We start from the raw sequence: 6,758 nt of genomic DNA, 5'->3' as shown, positions 1-6,758 counted from the left end.
AGCAATTTCCCGTGAACACCCTACAAGAGGCCCTCAGAGCTGCCTTTCCTGCCCAGAGCTATGGGGCTGGCCAAAGCCACCTGAGGTCATTAGCAGACCCTTCCACTGACACCTCATAGAGGAGGTGAGAAAATGGAACTGATCCATTCAAACCACCTATTCGGAAAAAGTATCACTGTAGAGAAATTCTAATGTCCAGATGCACAGGGTACGGGAGTGAACATCTGCTTAGTCAGGTTCAGAACCCAGCCCTCTGAAGGATTTGCTTGTTCATTTAAACGCCTTTGATATAAATCCTTAGTCTCTCCCACCCCTCTAGACCAGGCTGGCCTCAAGCTCACAGAGAGATCCTCCTGACCTCTTCCTCTTGAGTTCTGTCCTTAAAGGTTTGTGTCTCTACGTCCAGCAAATTTGCATTTCTAAAAAAACAAGGGGCTGTCTCAGGGCTGGAAAAATGTTAAGTTTGGATCCCATATAAAGCTGGGGGAAGGGGTTGGGGATTTAGCCCAGTGGTAGAGCGCTTGCCTAGCAAACGCAAGGCCCTGGGTTCAGTTCCCAGCTCCGGAAAAAAGAAAAAAAAATAAAGCTGGGGGAAGGGCCTAGGTATAGTGGTACACATCTTTAATCCCAGCACTTGGGAGACAGAAGCAGGAAGATCTCTATGAGTTCGAGGCTAGCCTGGTCTACATAGTAAGTTCCAGGACAGCCAGGGCTACCTAGAGAGATCCTATCTCCAAAACAAAACAGAACAAAACAGAGGCTAGAGAAGCCTGTAACCCCAGCGTCCTGGAGGCAGGGCTGTAAAGACAGGAAGGGTTGCTGCCGCTTGCTGGCCACCAAGCTAGTTCTAGGAAAATAAGGAGAGGATAGTGCAGGATATTCCCCTTCTGCTCCCCCATCACGCAATTCGCTATACATACATAACACAAATACTTTCACATGAGGCATGGATGGAGGAGCCCTGTCTTCACTACTGGACGATTTGCTAGTGATGATATCACCTTCAGCACCCACGGATGGCCACACCAGGTTCTGATGGACAGCTCTAATCTGATTGTCATACAGATTGGCCCTGTGTATGCTAAGTGGGTCACAGAACAAAACCAAGCCGGGAATCTGGAAAGAGCTGATTAGGGGTTGGGTATAAGAGGGAGACAGGAGGGGGTGGGGAATAGAGAGTAACCAGAATGTACTATAGAAAGTTTGGAGTTCTCAAGTAGCAAAATTAATAAAAGAATGAGGAAACATTCCCATAGACCAGCGGGCTCATTCCTAACAAAAAAAATGCTCGTCCATGCTCTATGCCCTAACCATCCAGGTAGTTGATTTGAATGAATAAGGCACTAGCCATGTACTGGGGTGAGCGTCTGGACAGTCAAGGTCAAGGTCATGAGAATATTCATCTCTATGACCTAGAGAACTGCTTGACTCAGAAGTCTTGCAGACTTGAAAGCAAAGGAATGGATGAGGTCCCATGTAATATCTGACTACAAATTGTAGAAAAACAAAGCAAGAAATTCAGTCCTGAGGGCAGTGAAGCAGTGAAGTGATGCTGAGGCTGAAGGAGCTGGAGGGGGGGGGAGGAAGAGGGGGAGGGAGAAGGTGAGGAAAAGGAGGAGGGGGGAGGAGGGGAGGGAGAAGGGGGAGTGGGAGTTGGAGTAGGAGTTGGGGATGGGGAGGAGAAGTTAGAGATAGGGGAGGAGGAGTTGGAGATGGGGAGGAGGGAGAGGAGTAGGAATTGGGGATGGGGAGGAGGGGAGGAGGGAGAGGAGGGAGAGGAGGGAGAGGAGGGAGAGGAGGAGCTATAGATGGGGGAGGAGAATCAAGAAAAGGAGAAGAGGGGCAAGAGGGAGGGACGAAAAAAAAAGAAGAGGAGAAGAAAAGGAGTTGGAGATGGGAGAGGCTGCAAGGCTGTTCTATGTTGCTTTTAGGAAGAGCAAACGCCCCACGGGACATCAGTTACCTATAAAGCTGTCCAGGGCAGGTAGGTGTGGGTCGTAGGTGAGCGGTGGCGAGCCTGCAGACATGGCTGTTCAGATCTGGGTTTGAGAAAGCCAATGGAGTGGGAGCAAGGAGACTGGACTAGGTAGGGGAAGGAACTTCAGTGAACCAAAGAAAGATGCCAAGTGCCGTCCATGGGCATGGACATGAGGGAAGCTGGGGGCATTTCACTGGCATGACGATCACAGACATGATGATAGCAAAGGGGACTGAGTTCAAGGATCCCCTGGTATTTTTAGTTGGGTTGCTGGAGAGACACCACAACGCCCTGACAGAGGAGAGACAGTAGGAAGGTCAGTTTGAGGTTGGAGTAGAGATTAAACTCAATCTACTCTGGTAGGAGCTGTCCCTCATCTCCAATTCCTCACTGTGGCTCAGGGGAGGTCTCACTAGAAATAAATAAAGGCCATGTGCCTTCTCAGTACAGGAATCACTGTGGAGAACATAGGTGCTTGAGAATCAGAGAAAGCTTAGTAGTCACCTGCTCAAAATTGTGTGTGTGTTTGGAAAACAACAATGAATTCTGAGTCTGATTCCTGTCTTGCTACCTTGAATACCATGGCTAAATGCACTGGTTAATTAGGTTTTGTTGTTTTGGGGGAGGGTTCAATTTGACACTGGGGTCATCTGGGAAGAGAGACCCTAGACTGAGAAGAGCCTCCATTAGATTAGCCTGTGGGCACATCTGTGGGGCATTTTCTTGATTGATGATTGGTGTGGGCCAGCACATCCCTAGACAGGTGGTCCTGGGTTGTATAAGAATGCAAACCATATTTGTAATGATGGGACTGGAGAGATGGCTCAGTGGTTAAGAGCACTCACTGGCTACTCTTCCAGAGGTCCTAAGTTCAATTCCCAGTCAATCACATGGTGGCTCACAGCCATCTTTCCTGGGACCTGGTGCCCTCTTCTGGTGTGCAGGCATACGTGCAGATAGAGCACTCAAATACCAAAAAATAAACAAATAACTCTTAAAGAAGATAGCTAGCAAACTAGTAAATGGTTCTCCTCCATAGGTTCTCCTTCAGCTTCTGCACTGACTTCCCTTCATGCTGTAATGGGAACTGAAATAAACCCTTTCCTCCCCAAGTTGCTTTTGGTCATATTTCTCACAGCAATTCAAGAGACACAAGGAGAAAGCTTCCTTCCTTCCTTCCTTCCTTCCTTCCTTCCTTCCTTCCTCCCTCCCTCCCTCCCTTCCTCCTTTCTTTCTTTCTTTCTTTCTTTCTTTCTTTCTTTCTTTCTTTCTCTCTTTCTTTCTTTCTTCCTTTCTTTCTTTCAATTTCAGTGCACTTCCATCCATCCAGCCATCCTTTTCAGTTTGTGTTTGTTTGTTTGTTTGTTTGTTTGTTTGTTTTGAACAGGATTTCTCTGTGTAACCCTGGTTGTCCTGAAACTCACTCTGTAGGCCAGGCTGACCTTGAACTCAGAGATCTGCCTGCCTCTGCCTCCCAGAATGCGGAGATTAAAGACTTGCGTCCCCACCACCTAGCTTCATTCTTTCTTCCTCACCATCTGTGATGAGGGTGAACATAATCAAAATATTACATACATGTGTGAAAGGATCCCAGCGAAAACTATTCTTTTGTAGACAATTAGTGTAAGTTAATCAAAATGACTACTAACCCCTGATGGTGTGGGTTCCTTACCCGTTCTCAGAGGGTCCCAGTGTGGTTTGGGTGGGATGGGGTCTGAAGTACAAGTTTTACACTAGCACAACGTAGATTATGGTACAGCCTGTCAGAAACCAAGCTCTGAAGAGATGGACTCACACTCAGCCGGGGACCTAACCAAGGCTGTCCTATCAGCATCGTCAGGAAGGTGAACAATTTCAGTCTATTCTACTATTGCCATCTCCCCAGCTCTCTTAAAAATTTGAGGGGCTGGGGATTTAGCTCAGTGGTAGAGCGCTTACCTAGGAAGCGCAAGGCCCTGGGTTCGGTCCCCAGCTCCGAAAAAAAGAACCAAAAAAAAAAATTTGAAAAAAAAAGATTTATCTTATGTGTAGGTACATGTTGGCTACATACATGTATGTGTGCCACACTTGTGCCTAGTTGCCAGTGGAGGCCAGAGGAATTAGAGTTAGAGTCCTATTGGGTTGTCAGGTTAACCTCAAACCCATGACTCTCCTGTCTCAGCCTCTCCAAAGCTGGGACTACAGACATGTAATGAGAAGGTCTCCTCTGTGGCTGGCTGCTTGTTCCCTACCCTGAGACTCATTCACATTGATACACTGTTACTATTGTTGTTATTTTCTTGCCAAGTAGAATTCCACTGAGGGACACATCAAATACATATCTATACATTCTACTGTTATGGCCTGGGTGATAAGGCTAAGGTACAGTTGCAAAAAACTTTATATGTATGGAGAGAGAGAGAGAGAGAGAGAGAGAGAGAGAGAGAGAGAGAGAGAGAGAATGTGTGTGTGTGTGTGTGTGTGTGGTGTGTGTGTGTGGTGTGCATGTGTGTATGTCTGTGTGGTGTGTCTATGTGTGTGGTGTGTGTGCGTGTGTGTGTGTGTGTGTGTGTACGTGTGTGTGTGTTTGTGTGTGTGTACACTGTTTCCTCTTGCACAGAGGCCCTGGGAAATAAGGATGCGTGTTATGAAGTGATTCAATTCTGTTATGTAAGGATTCCCTGCTAGGTACTGTGAAACTGACCAAAGAGGCAGACAGATCAATTTAGTGTGGGACTTATTCATCACAGAAGCATGGGCATGGGTCTGACCAGCAGCAAGATCATGTGAACTCCTGAATTTTGGATCAGAAAGTATCTTAGTGGGCTGGAGAGATGGCTCAGCCATTAAGAGCACTGACTGCTAGGTCCTGAGTTCAATTCCCAGCAACCACATGGTGGCTCGCAACCATCTGTAATGGGATCCGATGCCCTCTTCTGATGTGTCTGAAGACATCTACAGTGTACTCGTATAAATAAAATAAATAAATCTTTTTAAAAAAGAGAAAGTGTCTTAGCTACTATTTACTACTATGAAGAGACACCAAGACTGGAGCATTAGAAAAGCATTTTAACTGGGGGCTTGCTTACAGTTTCGGAGGTGAGTCCATGATCATCATAGTGGGGACCATAGCTGCCAGCAGGCAGGAAGGCGTGGGGATGAAGCAGTAGTTAAGAGCCTGATTCAAAAGGTGGAGGCAGAAAGAGCGAGACTGGGCCTGTTGTGGCGTTTCAAACCTCATAGATCATCCCCAGTGACATGCTTTCTCCATCAAGGACATGACTTCTCCATCAAAGCCACAACACGTAATCCTTCCTAAAACAGCTCCACTGACCTAGCATTCAAACATATGGGCTTCTGAGGCCGTTCTCATTCAGACCGCCGCAGGAAGAAAGGTGTATTTATGGCCAAGGACAAAAGTGAATGTCCTGGTTTCAGTGCACCTAACTTACCTTAAGGTATCATTGAAGAAGAATTAGGTACATCTGTGAGCCTGGGACTAGAAAACTCCATCTATGCTGCTAATGGGTTTTCTCTATGTACTGCTCCCTCACATCTGAGTGGCACAAGAGCGAGAATCTCAGGAATGCAGGTTGGATGGAGAAGCCTAGTCCCTCAGGAGCAGGTATGGGAGGAAGACTTGGGGGCCGGCTTGGTGGTCGGGCCCCGCCACCTGCAGCTTGAGGAGGCTCGGTTTGGGTTCAGGGGCCTCTGAGACCAGGTCACATCATACACACAATGCCAAGGTTCTGAGCAAGTGACAGCAAAGCCTTGAAGAAGTGCATCTCAATCTCCTGAGAGACGGAGGAGAGAAATCTGGGTGTGAGTGTGTGTGTGTGTGTGGGGGGTACCCAGTGCAGGTGTTTATAGCCAGAGAGCCCAGGGCTGTGACTGGAGCATTGACCAATTACACTTTAAGTCCCAAGGTAGGCGAGTCCTTCATCCCTTTCTCTGTAATTATATCCCGTCACAGGCTTTCTCTGGATTACAGACAGTAACTCTCAGTTCTACCACAGAATGGACAACACCGTAAGTGGGGGCACCGTCAGGTTTAGAGATGAATGGCTTGCTCTTGACTGGCTCAAGTCCTCTACTCTTTCCAAGGCCAGCTTCACTCTGAGGAATATGAAGAAAGTCGTCTTCACTGTCCTATGAATGAGAGCCTTGGGGTGGGGGATGTGAGTGAGAGACTGAGGGAGGCTGCGTGGAAAGGTGGGGGTGGTTGGGACACTTGGGCAAGGCGCTCTTGCTTCATGAAGTTACTTCTACTAGATTAGAAGAAATATGCCTTGCATTCTAGAGTGGGGATGAGTAGCTTCACAATTTTGTGTATAAATTGCCTTAAAACATAATATATGGGAAGCCAGGTATGGTAGTGCACACTTTTAATGACAGCATTCGGCAGACAGAGGCAGGTGGACCTTTGTGAGTTCGAGGCCAGCCTGGTCTACATAGTAAGTTCCAGGACAGCCAGGGCGACACAGTGAGACCCTGTGTCAGAAACAAACAAATACAAACCCAACAACAACAACAAAACCTTCATATTGGGACGGGATACAGTTCAGGGATAGAGGACTTGCCTAGTCAGTATGAGGCAAGTTACGTATAGTGTAAGCCAAACCAAGACCGTAAATAAAGCAAAACCGAAACTCAGTATTAAACACCACAGGCACTGGAGATCTTTATGGCCTGCAACTTTTTGGGGTTCAAGGTCACATACATCTAACAAAGGCCATGGACTCTCTTGCCGAAAGGGCTCACATGACCTTCCCCCCAGCAGTGTGCCAACACCCAGAAGTCC

Source organism: Rattus norvegicus, chromosome 18 (genome assembly GCF_036323735.1).
Source record: "Rattus norvegicus strain BN/NHsdMcwi chromosome 18, GRCr8, whole genome shotgun sequence".
NCBI lineage: Eukaryota > Metazoa > Chordata > Mammalia > Rodentia > Muridae > Rattus > Rattus norvegicus.
Note: the sequence above shows the minus strand (reverse complement) of the source record.